The sequence below is a fragment of the Echinops telfairi genome, unplaced genomic scaffold (assembly GCF_000313985.2).
Source record: "Echinops telfairi isolate 266 unplaced genomic scaffold, ASM31398v2 ScPeMD7_20;HRSCAF=75, whole genome shotgun sequence".
NCBI classification, from domain to species: Eukaryota; Metazoa; Chordata; class Mammalia; order Afrosoricida; family Tenrecidae; genus Echinops; species Echinops telfairi.
Genome location: NW_022103917.1, coordinates 14,169,663 through 14,189,249, shown reverse-complemented (window position 1 = coordinate 14,189,249; position 19,587 = coordinate 14,169,663). Strand labels below are relative to the sequence as shown.

The 19,587-nt window shown below is 43.4% G+C and overlaps 1 protein-coding gene across 1 annotated transcript in view; it reads left to right on the top strand.

Moving 5' to 3' along the window:
• Window positions 1–2,832: 2,832 nt before the first annotated feature.
• The window catches only part of ARHGAP36 (Rho GTPase activating protein 36), a 55,504-nt gene continuing 38,749 nt past the window's right edge, over window positions 2,833–19,587 (top strand). Inside the window, exon 1 of the mRNA XM_045288366.1 lies at window positions 2,833–2,856. The gene's annotated coding sequence lies outside the window, so the exon portion shown is untranslated. The remainder of the gene's footprint in view (window positions 2,857–19,587) is intronic.

The window sequence follows — 19,587 nt, the reverse complement described above, 5'->3', positions numbered from 1 at the left end:
ATTATTCATTTTACCAGAAGGATTATTACTAGATTATTAATGTTTCAACTGCCATGCTTTCTTCTGTCCTTCAGTTTATCTAAGTACAAAATAGACAACTAGAATGAAGAAAAGCAAAGTTTGGCAGAAGCATCCACAAACCTTTCTTTCCTCTTCTGGTCCCTAAGTAGTGGATCTAGTGGTGGGTCTGCTTTCATATCTGCCTAGCTCCCAACTAAACCTACGCTGCTGGGAAAGAATGTCGTATAATCCACTCCTGGAATTCATCTTGACCAGTTTGCATTCATTTGGGTGCTTTCAACCTCCACAGCATAATTGCTGACGCAGGTTGAAACTTGAACAGGGGGAAAGATTGATTGGCTCACCAATAACGTTTGTCTCTGGGGCTGGCAGTGAGCGCAGAGGAGCCATTTATGCAATCTAATTATTACGTCAATTGGGGGATGGAGTAATGTTTCCCAGATGCCATTTGGCACCTGGAGAGCTGCAAATCAGCACTATCATATAAGAAACATTAATATAGACCATTGATTGGATGCACTGATTTCAACCCCTGCCCCACCTTCCTTTGATTTCTTATTTTGGTTTAGAGTGAAATACGAAAGCTTTGCCTTGCCTAACCCAGATGCCATGATCAGACAGGGGAGTGGATTGATTAGATGTCTTTTACAATTAAATGTATTTAAGGAATGGTGCGCATTTCTGAATTGCTGTGTCTTCTCTCAACCTTTCATCATTCAAAATATTCGTGGCCGGAGGGACCGCAATCTGGGTTCTGAAGACAGCCCAAAGAGGCAAGACCAAAGAGCAATGGGGAGAGACACTGCATCCCGGGTCTGAAGAGTATGTGCTCAGAATTTTCATCAGGTTCTTTGCTGTCATTTTTATAACAATTCCTTGACATTAAATTATTTTAAGACCCCGCCCTCCAAAGGGCTTATTTCTCAATGCTTCTTATAATCAATGACTACAGTCTGAGAAAAGGGGTCCTGGGAATTTGGAGGTTTATTATGGGCCCCTTCCCTCCTCATTCCCCTTTCACAAACATTCTCACTCTTAAAGACAAGTCTTGGGAATTGCTTTACCAAGTGATAGTGGGTTTTCATCCCACAATTGAATAACAAACTTAAAATGTAGCTAAACTCATGGAGAAAGTGTATCAATATACAAATTTGCACTAAGGAGTAAAATGACTGCTACTACAGACTCTTAGATGGATTATCCCATTTGTAAAGGGCTTTCTGATCTGTATCCCCAACCCTTTATGTTACGTGAGGGGATGAGAACTGATTTGATCAAGTCTTACAGCAATTTTGTAGTAAATATTTTTTTTTTTAGAAATAAAAGGAGGTTTTTAAAAGGGGGACACCCAAAGGGCACTGAGAAAAGATTTTTATAACCAGTTTGACCAGTTCTATAACTAGGGCTAGTTCTGAGGCAGTCTGAATCCAACTAAACTAGTAGGTAAATCACTAAAGACTTTAAGGTAGTCTATTACACTGCAGTGCTCAAAACACATTCCTCCCTTCACCCTCCTTAGATGGTATGCATCAAAAGTTCACGTATCTTATTCCTCATTGCTCCTTAGCTTATAGCCTACTGCCTGCCTCATAAAGAGCACTAAGCAATATTTTATGAATGTATGTATGTATCTAGAAATAGGCGAGAATTTGCACTGAGCCCTCCATACTCTATCACTTCGCCTCCTGTGTACAGTGTTGAAATGGCTGCCTGTGTTAGGATCTTTTCCCTCAGTGGAATGAATAAATTTTGTCAGTGATCAGGGAGCAAAATAAAGGCTATCCTTTCTACTCAGGTGTGAACTCACAACCTTAGACATCCTTGAAGCATAGGAGGAGTTAACCAGATGAAATCTGAGATGTAAGAAGCTAAGATCATGGGATCTGTGTGTCACTGGAGTCCAGAAGAATCAAATCTGTCTCTGAGGGTTGAGTGCATCCTAAGGCAGGGAATGAAGGTTCCAAATGGGAAGCAACACACCTTCTCCAACTAATGTGCCTCATTTTTCTTGGGATGTACATTCTCTTGGCTATAGTTTTGTCTCTAAGGAAATAATAGAAGGGGTACCCATAGAACTTTCATGGCTTATGGGTGGAAAGTAAAGAGATTTTGACATATCTGGATCCGACCTTGGCTTTAGTCCCACACTGCCCACTCCCAATATCTCCACCTAGTTGCTCTCTCCATTTGTTGGTTCACCTGTACACAATGGTGTACACAGGGGCTGGGCACAGGCCTGGCCCCTAGCCCCCAGCATGCCTACCTCTCATAAGGCTGTCTCAAGTAGGTCTCAATTCTCATGCCTTCTGTGCTTCGTGGCAATAGGTTTCAGGCAGGGATGACAATAGGGAGACAGAACTACCCAACAGCCCCAGAGGAAAACAGGATCCAGCAGCTAAGCCTACTTTTGTTGGATGATGGCTTGGCATTGGCTGAGAGTCCAGAGAACCTTCAGTTGGCTTGAGCCAATGAAAAGGGGCCAAAGATGCAGTTTCTCTGGCCATTAAAGAAATACTTCCACCTGTGATTGGCTCCAGAGTACTTTACTTCATGGTTCTCCCATTGGCTTAGAACAGCATTCTGGCAGCTAGGGCACCCTGTGGCAAGCAGACACCTACGTAGGCATGCAGTCAGGCACAGTCTGCTGCTGGGCACCGAGGAGAGAGGCAGATTGAGGAGGAAATGCCAACTCCTCCCTCAGCTTAACTGGTGACATCTTGGGGGCCCACCCACTTCTTTCAGTGCATCTCCCCTCGGGCTGGGCCTGCTTGCTGTTCTGGTCCCTTTCCCCAAAGGACTTCGATTCCCAGGTGTGGTGGTGACTGGCAACACAGGGTAAGATGTAGCCTTTTCTCAGGATTATTTGCATTGTCATAGGTGACTCCTGAAGTCTGTAAAGCTTTGATGGCCCGAAGAAATCATAGGGTAATAGAATTCTTGTGCTGAAACAGAACTTTGAGACAGTTCCCATTTTACAGATGATGGAGAAAACTGAGGTGAACTCAGGAAGAGAATGACATTTGCTCAAAGTCATACAGCTAGTTAGTGGCAAGTCTTTTGATTGTAGGCAAAGGCACTTTCTGATGCATCAAAAATTAATCTCTAATAGTGGTATTTCTTGTATTGTTCTTCAAACCCCAGTTTTTCTCTCCCTGGGAAACTTCTAGTCCCATTGAGGTCATTCTCAGACCACAAATGTGACTCAATTAACATTCCTTATTAGTGTTTAGCTGTGTCTTCAATAAGGGAGACGAGATAGCTCACTGTTTATTCTCTTCTTGTGCTTATCTAACCTCAGTAGTGAATTGATTGCCATCAGAGTTATGGACTCATGTAACCAACTATTTCCAGAAGAACTTGTCCAAATGGGGATCCTGGCCACGAGCACTGTGACTACTTGAGATGTAGCAAAGCAGCAAACCAATTAGTAAGTGGGAACGGGTCTGAGTCGTATTACTATGAGTGCTTCAGTTTTCAGGCATTTATCCTCTAAATACCGTCTTGGCTTGAGACCCAGGTTTATTTGCTCATATGTAAGATGCACCCTGAAATCCTGGCGATGGGGGGGGGGTTTCTCTGCATCACCATCAACAAAAGAAAGCATAAAAGGATTTTGATGGCCCACTCTATCGTCTTCTAATTGCTTCTGCTTTCATTGATGCTTTTCCTTTCCTCATTTCCCTTTTCTTATCCTTTAAAGGCCAACTAAACCCTGCCTTTTCTGGGAGTCTTCTCAAACTAGTGCTGTCTGCATCAATCTCTTCCACTTAGTGCCCTTTCAGCCTGTCCCAAGAAGTGACATTTAATTTTATTCTATTTTGCATTTCTCGCTATTGGTTTCATGAATATCACTCTCACCTTCTCAACCACTAGGTTGTAAGTTCCAGAGAGACAGGAACACATTTTAAACATTTTACTGTTCCCCCAAACTTCTGCTGGTCACTCAAAGTAGACTAGAATCATAGATTTTGTAATGACCTGGGAAGATGTTCACTGTGTATTCTGTATGACTCAAATTAGAAAACTCTATGACCACAATATAAGAAAGACACGGAAGATAGATTTGCCTAATTTTCCAAATGTCCAAGAAGAAGTATGCAGTACATTTGTAAGAAACTATCACCATTATTTAGCTGGGAATCACGGGTGGATGGGTTCTTAGTTACAGCAGGAAGTGATCTTAGAGATCATGTAAGTTCTGTCTCCTTACTTAAAGGACTAAAGTCCTAGTGGCACTCTAGTGGGAGCTACTGACCTGAGGACTCAGTCTCCACTCTTAGGAGCAAACCCTACTGGCTTTCCCATCAAGCACTGGTCCTAGAAGTGGACGCAAGGTTTTGCTACTTCAGAATTTTTTCATGACTCCTTATAGTCTCCAGGGAAAGCCATGAAGGTTTGGCTTTGACTCATGCTCTAGCCATATGTTCTCAAACTCACTGCCCTACGGTCTCCTTTTCTGAAAAAAAATTACTCAGCACCCTCCTGTCAATGAAAAACTTTTTTTACTATAGTCCATCATCCAGGATAAAGTGTAAGTATCTGCGTTTGTAGCCCCCCACCTTGATCATTCCAGCACCACCACCCACCGGGGTGACGGGGTTCTCACTAACTTAAGGAAACACTGCTTTGGTCCCTTACTAGCCTCTCCAGAAGCTCCATGCTTTGCCCTTTTAGCACTGCAGCAAAAATACTGTACCCTTAACTGGCAATATAAATTCACTGCATTCTGAGAACTTGCTGGGGAGGGTCATCTCAAACCCACTGCCATTCAATACCTTCGCAAAGACTAAATCAGAGCAACACTATTAATAAAGAAGACCACCTGGAATTGTGATACAGCTGCTCCAGGGCTTTTGGATACAACAGCATAGCCCCAAGTATCTGCTATGCCTATCTTTCCCTTTTTAGTTAGAACTACATCATCCAAATTTCCATGGTCAAGAAAAGGGCTGGCCATTGACAGGCCAAGGTTGCATTAACTGACCCAAGGTTGACCATCCATGATCTAGGATGTAATAAGCGGTGATTTAAAAAACAAACTATTACTTTTGCCAACAATGGAATCTAGAGTGCCCACAGTTGGACAGTCTAATAAAGCTTTGAAGACATCTATTACAATGCACATTTTTCACTTATTTAAGAGGGTAAATATATGTAATGCATTGCAGTCCACTCATGACTCTATCCTCCCATCCATTCACCCAAAATCAGTGGGTTACAACTACAAACCAATACCTTCTTTGCAATTCCAAACCAAAATTCTATGAAACCACTCTTACCCTGCCCCAGTTTTCACAAGCTTGCCATTAAATCTCATTTCAACTAACATTAAGATCCTGAGAGTGTTTAACTATCCCTCTTAGTGTGATTATTCATCTATTTTACTACACGGATATGAATATATTTAATTATGAGGAATTATGCCACAACCCACAGGGGTTAGTATGTAGAAAAAGCAAATTTTACATTTATAAAATTCACAAAATTCTAAATTTTGAAACACATCTATCCTCAAGGATTTCCGCTAACTCAATTTAACCATGTCTGATCTGCGCATGAGCTGGAGGAGAAGATCCTACCTGAGTCATCCAGGAGCAGAGGAAGCTGCCCAGAGAAGGGAGGAGGCACAGAGAGACGAAGGACTTGCTGAGGTTCAGGCCAAGGAAACTCAGTTGGGTCATGTGGCCATTGGTCCAAAGGCACGAACAAGGCTGAAAATGAAAGAAAATAAAGGAGTCGGGAGAAGGAAAGAACTGAAATGGAACAAGAATAGTATAAGAATGGGGGAAATGAGGAGGATCCTAGGTAGCAGCAGTGATAGTACAGTATCTTTGACTCCAGTCAATTGGCTGCCAGTTGTTAGGTACAAAGGTGGGTAAGGATGGTTTTAAAGATGGAGGGTTGTGGCAAAGGGATACAAAGAGGCAAAAGATAGAATTTCTACCTTCCTTTGTAAAAAGTCTAGAATCCCATTAAAGATGGAGGGTTGTGGCAAAGGGATACAAAGAGGCAAAAGATAGAATTTCTACCTTCCTTTGTAAAAAGTCTAGAATCCCATTAAAGATGGAGGGTTGTGGCAAAGGGATACAAAGAGGCAAAAGATAGAATTTCTACCTTCCTTTGTAAAAAGACTAGAATCCCATTAGCGGGGAGCAGAGTCCTGAGAGGATGGAGGGAATGTTTGGTTACATTAGTTTGAAACAAGGAGCTGCCTTTGGTTTTTCCCTACCTCTGTAATTTTTTTAAGTATACAAATTGTGAGATATTGTACGCATGAAGAAAAATACATGAACTGTAAATGTACAGCTTAGAAAAAAACCTGTGTAACAATCATCCAGTCAACGAATAGATTATCATCAGCACCTCAGGCAACCAATTTATTGCCCTTGCTGATTACATCTTCCTTCTCTCCATTCTAAAAATAACAACTAGCCTAACGTTTACATAAGTTACTTCCTTGTATTTATTTCTATACATACACCTAAGATTGCATCCCTAAACACTATAGTTTTGCCAGTGATTAACTTTTATGTAACAAATCAGTAAATTTTCCTTTTTTTCTTGTTTGTTTATTTGGGTTTTTTTTAAAGATCATCTTATTGGGGGCTCTAATAACAATCCATTGTATTAAGCATATTTGAACATATGTTGCCATCATTATTTTCTAAACATTTAGTTTCTATTTGAGCCCTTGGTATTAGCTCCTCTTTTTCCCCTGCTTTTCCCCCTTCCCCCCACCTCATGACCCCTTGATAAATGATAAATTCTTATTATGTTCATATCTTACACTATCCGCTATCTAGCATATTTTCTTTTGAGTTTGGCTTCACTCAATATTATGCTTGTGAGATGCATCCATGTTGTTGCATGGAACTTATTTTATTCCTTTTCATTACTATATAATATTCAATTTGTTAATATGCCGCCAATTATCCATATTCCGTTATAGACAGGCTTTGGGATCTTTTCTACTTTGGGGCTATTGTAACTAACATTACTAAGGATATTTTACAAAAATGTATTGTGAATTAGGTGAGACTTTACAGAACATATCATCAGATTTACATTCAATCATTCATATATATTTGAGCCAACTCATCCATTGCAATCCCTACAATATACCATCACCCATGCCACTTCCTTCTTGTCGTTCCTTTCCTTTCCTCTTTCTTTCCTAACCCTCAGAACTTTGCCCTGGAGGAAATGCTGCCCTTCTATTCTTAAATGATTGATTGTTCTAGCATAGGGATGGGTTAAGTTCCAGACCTGAAAGTTAAGGAGGTGCCACCAGTCTCTATCCAATCAGAACCTTGTTCTCTTTTCTGCTTTTGAATATTATTCTGGATTTTTTTCTTCCAATCTATCTAGTACCTTCTATTGTGGTCCTTTTTAGAGCAATTGATGGTTGTAGCCAAACACGATCTAAGTCTTCTAATTTCATGATCCTGGAGACTGATTGGATGATTTGGTTCCATATGTTTTCTAAGTTTGATCACTCTCTGGAGAGAGCCCAATGGCTGCACCTTTTTGGCTACAGTGGCTACTAAGAAACATTGAAGACCTATTATGGATATTTTTAAGGAGAGCATGTGGGCTAGTGGCTGCTGTGTTAGTGCGGGATGACTAGAGAAACAAATTCAGAGATATTCATATGCGTATAAGGAGGAGCTTTATATACAAGAGCAATTGAATATTGAGAAAACATCCCAGCCCAGTCCAGGTCAAGTACATAAATCCAATATTAGCCCATATGTCCATTACCAGTCTGGAAATTTTTCTTCAGACTCACATAACACATGCAATAATGCCCAAGTACAGTAGCATCACAGGCCAGAGTGTGCAAAGTCTTGTGTGTTCAGTGGTAGTGGAAGCATCTCAGCACTGGAATTGGTCTCCACATGACTTCTTAGCTCCAGGGTTCTGGCTCCATCAGCCTTTCTCCATGTGGCTTGCCAACAGCAATGTCTCCCAATGAGTGAGCCTGTGTCCTACCTCCAGTGAGCTATTTATCTCCTTAGCACCTCCAAATGAGGTCATCATGCTGTGACCTGATTGAACTAAACTCCACCCCTTCACTCTAAAGGGCTAAACTCCACCCCTTCACTCTAAAGTCTCAAATTGACAACAGATTATGTAACTACCACAGCTGCTAGCAGTTAGGTAAGCAGTTCAAACTCACCACCCACTTCAAGAGAATTAGATGAGATTTTCTGTTCTTGTGAAGGTTCACAGCCTTAGGAACTCACTGGGTGCCATTCTACCCTGTTCTGTGAAATCATTATAAGTTGGAATCAACTCAGTGGCAGTGAGTTTCATTTGTTTTTGGTTTTTTCCCTTTCCTTTTCTTTTTTTTGGTATGGAAAATTTTGCCTGACTTTTGGTTCACATGCGTGATACATTTCTGTTAGGAGCGCAATTTATGAATCATGGTGTCTGTACGTGTTCAGTGTTGGTAGGTGCTGCCAAATAATTTTACAAAGTGCTCTAGCACTTTACACTTTTCTGTTAACTCTAAATAATTATCAACCCTCAGTACTGTCAGACTTTACATTTTGTTATTATTCTGGTGAGTGTGCAGTGGTATCTTTCTGTGGTTAGTTTGCATTCCCCTAGTGAAGCTGAGCACATTTTCATGTTCATTGGCCAAACTTTTGGATATCCTCTTTTGCAAAGTGCCAATTCAAATCTTGTCGTTTGTCCATTTTTCTATGGAATGGTCTTCCCTTATTCATGTGACAGCATTCTTTATACATTCTAGACGCAAATCCTTTACCTGTGAACCTCTCTAGTCCTATGGCTTCCCATTTCAGATGTTTGAAGTCTTATCTTCTTCCTCTGATTTCTAAAGGACTTCCCCAGACTTACATGATTAGAATTTTTCTTAGTTCTTAACAAACTCACCAAGGTCCTCATTACAGTTGTGGACTCACTCCTTGCCATCAAGGCGATGCCAACTCATAGTGATCCTATCCGACAGGGCAGAACTGGTCCTGTGAGTTTCTGCGACTGTCCGACAGGGCAGAACTGGTCCTGTGAGTTTCTGCGACTGTCCGACAGGGCAGAACTGGTCCTGTGAGTTTCTGCGACTGTAACTCTGAGGAGAGTGGAAAACCCTGTCTTTCTCCCCTGGAGCTGCTGGAGTTTTCGAACAGCTGACCTTATGGTTCACAGCCCAACGCATAACCACTCCACCACCAGAGCTCCTTGTGGAGTTGTTCCTTTTTCCTTTCTCCCTCCACTGATCTCCCCTGTCCCTTGATCCCTATTTTCCTCCCTTTCCTTGTAACCATATTTGCCATGCGCTGTATCAGAAAATCTTCATCCTGAACAGGACTTTCGAGATCATCTAATTCTCTTCCTTTGATGATCTGGAATTGGAAGCTCAGAGACAAATTAAGGGAGCTGCTCAGAGTCATACTGACAGTAGCGGGGCTAGGACTAGAACCCGGTCTTCTTGCATCTGCTTCTTAGCTTTTTCCATTCCACTATGCTATGAAAGAACAGAACACATAGCTGCATATTGAATAGCATGGTTCCCACCTCCACCTCCAAATATACGTGCTGTCTGTGTCGTGTCTGTGTAACAACGTAATTGGTAGAGACTATCGCTCATGTCTGCCCGGACCCAGGTTGAGAGATCACATCACCTCTGCTACTTCCCCATCTCCTGGCTGTCAAAGCCTTGAGGACAACAAATGGCTTGAGTAATGAGGTGAGTTAAGATAGTGTCTCCCATGCTGAATTATGTGCCAGTTCCAGGACTACAGGATTCTGCCACAATCCATTTACACAAGAAATTAAGTTGAAGATTGAACTGTAATATTCATATATTAAATCCTGGCGGACAATCAAAGTAATTAAGGCCAAATGCTCTGAATCATCCTGTGGCATCACGAATATTCTATTGCTGGGTTTATAGGAGGACTTATTTCTACAACCAATTATCATGGAAATCATTAAGGCTCTTTTGGAATGTGAATAATTTGAAAGCCACCACAGTACCCAATACTATTCAAACCTATTTGCTCATGCTAGATGGAGGTATAAGAAGGAGAAGGGAAATCTGATTTCAAGAAGCCGGTGTTGGAGGAAGGAACACATATCTGACAACCCTCATTCTGCTTTTTAAAAAGATGGATATATTTCATCCTGAACTGAGACGGTTACAATGAAGGCGGTTCCTAGGATAGCCCAGGCCACGGACTGGTGTGCTGGTTTTGTAGCTCGATAGTTCTTATAAATACATGCTAGTGATACACATAAATAACAAACAGCTGAGGGGATGCTGAGAATTTCATGTAGCTCCCCTGTGACTAGCAAGGTTACCTTTCAAACCTCCTAACCCCAGGCCTCACGTGGGTCAACTCGTCTCTTAAAGCTTCTCATCTCTTGTGTCCCATTTCCCCCCCACCTTGTGGGCCTTAGTTCATCAGCTCCCCTTTTTCTTCACAACTGGTACACAATAAAGTCCTCAAGTTACTGGTAAGCTGCCCTTCTGGCGTGTAAATTCCAAAAAGCAGGGACTGCTTCTGCCCAGAGTATTCCCACCCCGCTGGGTGCAATGCCTCCTGCAGAGAAAGTGCTTCTGTGGATAGCCAAAAGACAGAAAAAGCCAACGAAGGCGTGATCAGAAGAACAAATTCGCCAACTCAGATATCTCTAGGTCTGCTCAGGCATGACAAGGCTAGTTGCACAGCGACATCAAAGAGAGGCATGATCTTTCCCTCCACACAGTAAATGCCTTAGTTCTCGCCTTGTCATTGAGAATGTGTAGTTAAACGCTAAAACAGTAAGTATTAAAGTAACTTATACTCTTTAAGAGTTATACTTTGGAAACTATCAAGTTATTTTACCTAGTCTAATTACTAGGCTTTATGCATTTTGAATACTGCATACAAAAAAGGGGTCTGGGATGCATCAGTTTTGTCACTGGGAATAATTGAAAGTGTGCATATATAGTAATATTCCTATGAAATGATTTATTCTCATAAATGTTTATCCGTGGTCTAAGTTTGTTGATGCTGAGTGGTATCACTATCTCTTCGCTTTAGTTCATCTAGACCCATTTGTTTTATCACAATTCTGACCCACACATGAGATATTTGAGGATGATTCAAACATGTATTGTCCATGCCTACATCTCCAGCTATCACACAGTGTTTGGCATAGAAAAGGCACCCTTTGCATAATGAACCAAGTCCTAAAAGCTATTTTTCTATCTCCAAAATGAAGCTGCACCAAGCAAACTTTGTTCACCAAGGTTCCCTTTGTGATCAGTTTGCTACATAATCCCCCAAGCTTCTAAACTAAACTGACCTACCGATCCACCCAGTCAAACATTCTAGCCCTCACAAAGGTAGTTGACTCACACCTCCGGATGCCCAACCCCATGCAGGCCAGAGCTCAGGGGAGAGGGATGGAGTATCTCTGTGTCAGCCCAAGCCAGATGGAAACACCAATAACCATCTGTGACTTTTCAAGGCAAGCATCTTGAGCCTGCACATAGCACATCATCATGGGTCTCCCAGTCAGTGTCAGAAGCTGAGCCAGGAAATATTGATACTGCGCAAAGTCAATAAACTGAGGCCACAGCTAAATATTTATTGGGGCAGACAATGACGCCATGCTCGCTAGGAAAATTCAATCAAGTTTGTCCAATTACTGCTGGTTGGGATTTGAACGAATTAGCTCTTAGTCATGGAATCCTAGAATGTCAGAGTTAGAAGGACCCTTAGAGCTCATCTGGCCCTTTGTGATTTAACGCTTTCCAACATTTTAATTTTGACAAGGAACTCGTTTTTCTTCTTCATTAAAATTAAATTATGATCCTCTCATTCAAGTTGGGGTGCAAGTAGTAGATCTCACTGCACACCACTGCACCTCATCTGTCTCAAACTGCAGAGGAGAAAAGGAAAAGCCAATAAAGGCAGGAGGGACCGTGATGAACTAGCTGCTCAGGGAAATTCAGCATTAGGGTAGGAGTACCGTCAGACTCAAACCCTGTCCTAGCCACTGAGTTTAATACTTTACCACTTCAGCTCAGGGGGGGAATGGGCTGAAAGGGGATGTGGTCATTTAAACTGGTTGGGGCCACCTGTTCCCTGAGAGGGGTGACCCAGTAACCAAAAAACTCATGAATATGTTTAAACAGAATACATGGCTAGCAATTGTCACACACAAAACCCAGAGTATAATTCTGAGTTGCAGGTAGCCAAACAAAACCCACCATCACTGAATTGATTCCGACGCATAGCAACCCTATAGGACAGAGTAAAAGTTCTCTGTAGGGTTTCCATGGCTATTAAAAAGCAGGATACTTCCCCAGCCCCAGCCAGTCCTGGAGCTTTGGGACTCAGCTCAAGGGGAGTCCCTCTGGGACATAGGTGTACAGGGAGTTGTGTGACCCTTTGCTGGGCATGCCAACACAGTAGGGGATGCTGGGCCCCTCTAGGGTTTCCCATATGGGCTCCAATAAATTTCTTCCCCTTAGCTTAAAAAAAAAGCAGGATCCTTCATCTGCTTCCTGCAGAGTAGGTGGTGGGTTTGAACCTTGGACTTAACCCACTGTGCCACAAGGAGTGTGGCTCATGCCTGTTATTAAGATAATTTCATGAAGGCCAAGAGAAGAGAGGCGCAAAGCTGAGTGTGCAACTCGCCCTCCCAGCCTGGCTTCTGCAGCTATCTGGTCCTGTAACCATCTTTTTAGGTCGCCCTGTGCGGGTAGCTCTGCATGTAATTCTGCCTGTGTCCATCCTTGTGTGTCTCTCCGGGTTGGTCTGTTGACACCTGTCTGCTGTGCGTCTGCCTATGCTTATGTCTCAAGTCCTTCGGCACCTGTGTATCTGTTGTGCTACCATGAGTCTGTTTACTTAGAATATGTCTCTGCGTCTGTCTGATTTGGCATAAGAGTGTGAGGGTGTATGCCCACTCCTGTCCATTCTGTGCTTGAGACTCTGTATCTGTGCCTTTTATTTGAGTAGGCAGTTGTCTCTACCTTTCTGTTCCTCCCTTCAATGTCAAACCGCACAGGAATGCCTCATAGTGAAAATGTGAGCTTCCGGAGCACGGGAGGAAACCTGGTGATTTTGACCATTCTAGGACCAGCCCTGTGGCATCACATTGAAATCTGTGTGCTGCACAAGCCAAACGAAAAAATGGCAAATCGGAAACCCAATCTTGGTGCCCCTCAAGACCTGTCTCTTTTTATCTCATGTTTCTTTCCTTTCTCGGTGTATTTCCTTCCCAGCCACTCTCCCTCGCCTATCCCTTTTAATTTGATCTGGTTTTGTTTCTATTTTCTAATTCTCTATATCCTTTTTAATTGTTCCTATTCTATCTGTTTATCCATTTCTCTTCCTCTTTTTCCATCATGTATCTTTCTTTGCTTGTCCCTTCCGCCCCTTTTTGTTTTCGGTTTGCTTCTTTCAGAGTCTCTTTTTAGTCCCTTTCCTCTCTTTCCGCCTTCCCTCTGGATTTACGTTCATGTTGGGCTCCTCTAATTCTGCATGTTTCTTTTCGGTGGTTCTTCATTTGACTTTATTCATGTTGTATCTCCTTTCCCTGCCCTGCTTTTTATTCTGACTGCCGTCCTCCACTTTCTCTTCTGTTGACCCGTCTCCTCATCTACTTCCTGTATAGGAATCTATCCTCTCTTCTGATTTGTTTTCCCCCAAAATGCTTCAAGCGTCAGGAAAGAGTGGGTGTGGCCCTGTTCTGCCCTGGACTGGGCTGTGGCTGGGAATGGCTCCTTGTTTGCCTTCTTAGTCTTGGGGGTTGGGGGTTGGGGGTAGGTTGTTGCTGCTCCCTGGAACTGAATCTGCACATCTCTGCTCCCCACCTCCAGGACCCCATCTGCACAGTCACACTGCGACTTCAGTTGCTGCTTGCATTCGCTGCACGTCCCATGCAGAACGATGAGCCCCCAGGTGCGGTGGGAGAATTCATCAGCCGGCCGACAGGGCTAACGGCTTACTCCAGAGAAATAATCCATATCCAGATAATGGATCACCCCTGACTCCCTGAGACCATTTGTCTTGGCACTTAAATGGCACCAGAATCCAGGGGCAGAGCCAGGATTCTATTCCAGGTTCATTGGTAAATAAATAGGCTTGAATAATAATGTTAGGTATTATGATAAGGAAAATTTTGTATTTTTGTGACACTTTTCAATTTTATTACCTCGAGTGAACCTTAAAATGTGGTTCAAAGGCAAGGGTGGGCTCCACATGCAGTTTCGGGAGCGAGGACCATTAAGTGACTTGCCCAGAGTCAACTAGCTTGTTGGGCGGAAAACAAATGTTCTGACTGCCTGAGCCTCTTGTCTTCTATGAATGCTACATGGCCATCCATTTGGGGTTCTCACTCCTTTAATCTGGAAAGGGAACCCAAACTGAGACAGCCTAGAGGAGGAGCTCATTGTCAGACATTGAATCCTGGCTCGGTATTAGCTGATTGTGTGGTCTTAAGTGGGTTGCCTACTCACTCATAATCTCAGTGGACTCCTCTATACAATGGGGATCCTAATAATACCTTCTTCATAGGATTGTTAGGAAGATGAGGAGCAAGTATGCATGTAAAGTGTTTAAGACAGAGCCTGGCTCATAGTAAAAACTCCTTGAGTGTTAGATATGATTATTGTTACTGCCCGTCTTTTGCCAGGATACTGGAAGAACTCATACAAATGCATGAGGAAATTTGTCTGGGGGCGGGGAGGAGATAATTGATGAAGCAGCTTCCACAGAAGTGTCCCTGAGGCCACAGATGGAGAAAGGGGACTGGAGGGGTGGTTTCTGATGGTAGGCAGTGCTAAGGATTCTGCTTGGGCTGAGAGGTCCTGGCCAGTCACTTCTGGGAACCCAACCAAGGGGGTCTGGGGATGCACTTCACTTCAGGGCTTAACAGCATCAATTGTTGACCTTCTGTTGCAGTCTATTAACATTCTTCTTCTCAGGGGCTCAGCTGCCTGTGTTTCCTTCGCCAGCAGCTGGTCAGAGTACTATATCTGGAGATTTTTGAAGCCAAGAGACCTTATCGAAGGCCAGCACACATATACAAAAGTCAGGAAATCATGTGCAGGAGCCTTGTGTATAAGTAGAAATTCAGTGTACAGATGTAAGGATGATTTTGTATATTTCTGATAAGAGCAGCCACGATCAATCTTTAGAACTCATTCCATAGTGTATGGCTTCTAGGGGCTGACAGATCATCTCCGATGGTGACAAATATCCCCAGAGTCCACCTGCATGCAGACTCACAGCCTGTCTTTTCCCCTTTTCCTGGGGCCTCATCCTCTCATAGTCACGCACATAATTCAGCCTTTGGTGAAATGCTTCTGACGCTATCGAGACTCCCTGGAGAATGGCCACTGCGTGCAGAGGTGTGGGTTCCTGACTTCCAGCTGCAGGAAGGTGAGGGATTGATACATCTCCTAAGCACCCAGGGCTCAACTCCTCTTGGAGATGAGAAGGGCTTTGTCAAAACTTGGTGCTTTATTAATAGGTCTTTAACTGAATAGAGCCGAGTGCTTATCAATTGACAAGTATTTACTGAAAACCCTCGGGGAGGGGGGGGGCTAAAGAGGTTTGCCGGGGCTGGCAATGTCACTGAGGAGACAAAGCACAGAATATATAAAGATTACTGGCAATACAAAACTGTCCCTTTAACAAAAAGATGCAAGCAGCTGCAACCACGTAGAATAAATAGAAGAGGGAGAATTGGGAGACTGGATGTCCCTTAACCTCTCCAAGCCTTGGTTTCACTGTCCTCCTCTGGGGAAAAGCAGCCCGGTACCATTGAAAGAACATTCATTTTGGAGTGAGACCAACTTAACTTAAAATTTCAGTTTACCTCACAAGCCAACCAGGGCCCCTCAGACTAGTTATGTCACTCCTATAGAGTGGTATATAATGGTAGTCCCTGCTTCATAGGGTTGTGGCAAGGATTAAATTAAATCACACCTATAAAGTGCTAAACATAAAGTGCTGGCTCATAGCAAGCACTCAATAATCAGTTCCTATTATTGTAATATGCACAGAGGAAGGCGGAGAGTGTTTGGAAATAGAAGGGTTTTAGTTTCCTTTTCAGCTCCTTTCATAAGTGACATTACATTTTGTAGGAATGCAAGCGAAACAAAATGCTTCTATGTAAACAATAATTATAAGTTCACTTTGTTACACCTTTTATATGCCTCCCTAGCACTGCACACACGAAATGTGGTATGGTCATATTTACAGAACAATGAAATAGCAGAGGTAAAAGTATGTAGTTCTTGACATCATGGGTATCTCTCTGAGCTTCAGTTTTTCTCATCTGTAAATTGTGGCCCCCAAACAGCCACTTCACAGTGCTGTTGTGAGAATTAAATGACAATGTGTATGAAGCACTTGGCCCAGAATATGCAGAAAACAAATTTGAGCTCCACTCCCCTTCCCACATCTGTAAAAGTATGAATAATACCGAATCAACCTCACTGTGTTCTTATGAGTAAAACGCCAGGTAAATGTGCAGGAAATGCTTGTGAACTATGAACGCCAATAGTAGCTTTATGGGAACCTTATTTTGAGCCAGGCATTGTGCAATGAACAAATACTGATCGATTGGGAAAATACTGATTACCTGTCTACTCTATGCACACCCATGTTGTAGGCCTTCTGAGTGATCCAGAGAGATACGGATCCTCTGGTTGATTGAGCCTCTCCTCACAAGAACAACGCATTAAAAACAAGACCTTGAGGGATGCTCCCATTGGGGGTAACAGAGGAGATAGCGGAACCAGACAACAAATCAGAGGGGGAAAGACTAGTATGAGCCAATAGAAGAGAAACTTCCATTACGTAGAGAGCAGTCCACATACAATGTGGGATCCTGAAGAGAAGTCAAATAAAACCAGGACATAGTTGTGCCATTCGGATCAGGTCCCCAAAGGGATGCTGGTAACTGCCGTGAAAGGACCCTCAGTGGAGTGTTGTCCAAGTGTGTAGAGTGGTGGCTTGGCAGGCCCATTTTATGGACTGAGGAAATAGTGTGTGGTGAGAAGTGAACATAGCAATTCTAGAAAACTCTTTGAACACATTAAGGAATATGGCTGCTGGAAGAAGATACTGGGTCACAGGAGGGTTGTTTTCACATTGGAGAGTTTGAATATCTTTATGACCATGAAGAAGAAACCCACTGGGAAGGAGAAGACAAGATGAGAGAGAGCGATATCAAGCAGGCTGACAGTTCAGAGAACTGCTCAGCTAACTGCAAAGTTACCTAAGGGAAGAGGAACTTTCAGGTAATACAAAGAAGGGGATCAATGGGGTAGCAAATGCTCCCAAGTGATCAAGAGGAGTGAGACTTGGCAAGGCTCACTGCCATAGAATTGATTCTGACTCATATTGATCCTGTAGGACAGAGTAGAACTGCCCCGGTGGGCCCCCAAGACTGTAAATCTTGACAGAATTAGAAGTCTCATTTTCCTCCTGTGGAGTTGCTGGTGGTTTTCAAACTGCTGACTTTGCAGCTAACAGCCCAATGCATAGCCCAATATTCAACCAGGGCTCCTTTGAGGACTGACAAGGGATTAAGGATAAGGAAATATGAGGGGCTTAATATGAGGGGCTTCAAGGTGGAACTAGGAGGGGAATCCATATGGGTTTGGAGTGGAAAGAGATCAAATAGTGAGTGGATGTCCAGTGAGTTAGCATGTAAAGACAATGCATTCGAGAAGTGTTTCAGACACAGCACCTTTTTCAATTGTGTGTGTGTGTGTGTGTGCAATATGTGTGGGCAAAGGGAAGGGAGTCTAAGAAGAGAGAGATTATGATGATATGAGGCAGTGAGAGGCTTCTTGGTTGAAATGGTAACAATAGAAGGGACTGGGTTTTAGAGCCCCAATATGGAGAGTCCCAGACAGGATCTATTCTATCCATGAGGTGAAAGAAAGAACAGGAAAACCTAAGAGACCAGGGCTTTTCATTTAGTCCATGAACCTGATCTTGGGCCCTAATATCACTACACGTATCCCCATATATTTAAAGGACATCTCACTATAATGGAGTGGATTTGAGGGTCAGTTTCTGAGAATAGCAAGGGATATAATTTGAGGAATAGTGGGCAGTTGGATAGGAGCTGTAGGCCAAATTCTTGAATACTAGGCCTCAGAGTCTGACCAGTGGGAGAAGGCCTACCACCCATGACCTGAATCCATTCCACAAGTCTCTCTCTCCCCTGGTGCTGAAATCGCCTCCTTGGACCCACTCTTGGAAACAAAGTCTGAGCCCATGGTCTCCCAGCGAATATCCCTGTTATTTACAAAGGCACTGGGGCCCAGAGCCCTGTGATCCAGCCAAATATTTCCTTCAATGATGCCAAGAGAGAAGGGCTTTCTGAATATAGTTTAGTCCTCAGCTCTTTGACATGTGCATGCAACCACCCGGATGCATCAGAGAACTTTCCTGCCACTTGATCCGGCCCCAGCTAAGGTCCCTTGTCTCTGACATGGTGGTGCTCTGATCCTAGGCTCCTGTAATTCTAATGGCCCCTCCCTGTCTTGTCCATTAGCTCCACGTCTAACAAATTCCCTGGGATCTGAAGGGTGGATTAAACCCGATCCAACCAACCAACCAAACCAAACCCACTGCTAGCAAGTCCATTCCCACTCATAGTGACCTTGTGGCAAGGCAGTTATAAGCCCTGGGTGCTTGGGAGATTGCTGAGTCCCAGGAGGCATGAAAGGGATGGCTTGGGTGAGTGCCAGGCCAAAAGCAGCTGAGAAAATAAAATAAGCCCTTGACATCTTTTGACCCAGGGCCAGTTCTGTTATTCACATACCATCCTGAATGTTGTCTAGGATGTAGGAACACGGGAGAGAAGAACAAATAACTCATTAGCTAGGGAAAACTAAAGCTCTGGAGCTGGCCCTGTGATCTTATTCAAGGCTTGGTTTGTCCCAGGATTTAGTTATCGTGGAAAAAGACTTCTTTGCATTGACAAATAGCAATTAACAGAGGAGGGCATTAAAAATGAGAGAAGCTACAGGCTCAGAAATGTCAGGAATTGGTGAGCAAGAGAAATCCTTCATTACATGTTCTTCTCTTTTCCCTCCTCCTTTCCAGCCCCGCCCACCACTCTCTGCTCCCTCTGCTGGTCTCCTCATTCTCTCCACCTCCACCCATAACTACTGATGTGATTGCTCATGATCTACAGTCAAATGCCATCAATTCTGACAGGCTCACAAGGGTCCAGCTCAGCTGTCCCATAAACCAATCCTGTGAGCAGACAGACCAAAGGAAGCAGTAGGCAGACCCCTCACAACCCATCCCCCAAGGGTAATGGCAGGTAAACCAATGAACCAGAGTGGCTACCCTGAAAATGGTCAATAAATCACATGGGGTCCAAGAGAGGTGAAGAACTCTCCAGCAAACAGTGCTCAGGACATTTTCCATAACCACCTCTGCTTTGCATGTCCACGGTGAACCAACTGAGCAGGGCTGAACTGCTTCTGTTCTTAAGGTACCGCTCTCAGATTCCTCCTGGCCCGGCTCAATTTCAGAGGGCGGTCATTCATTCCAATGGGATGTGACA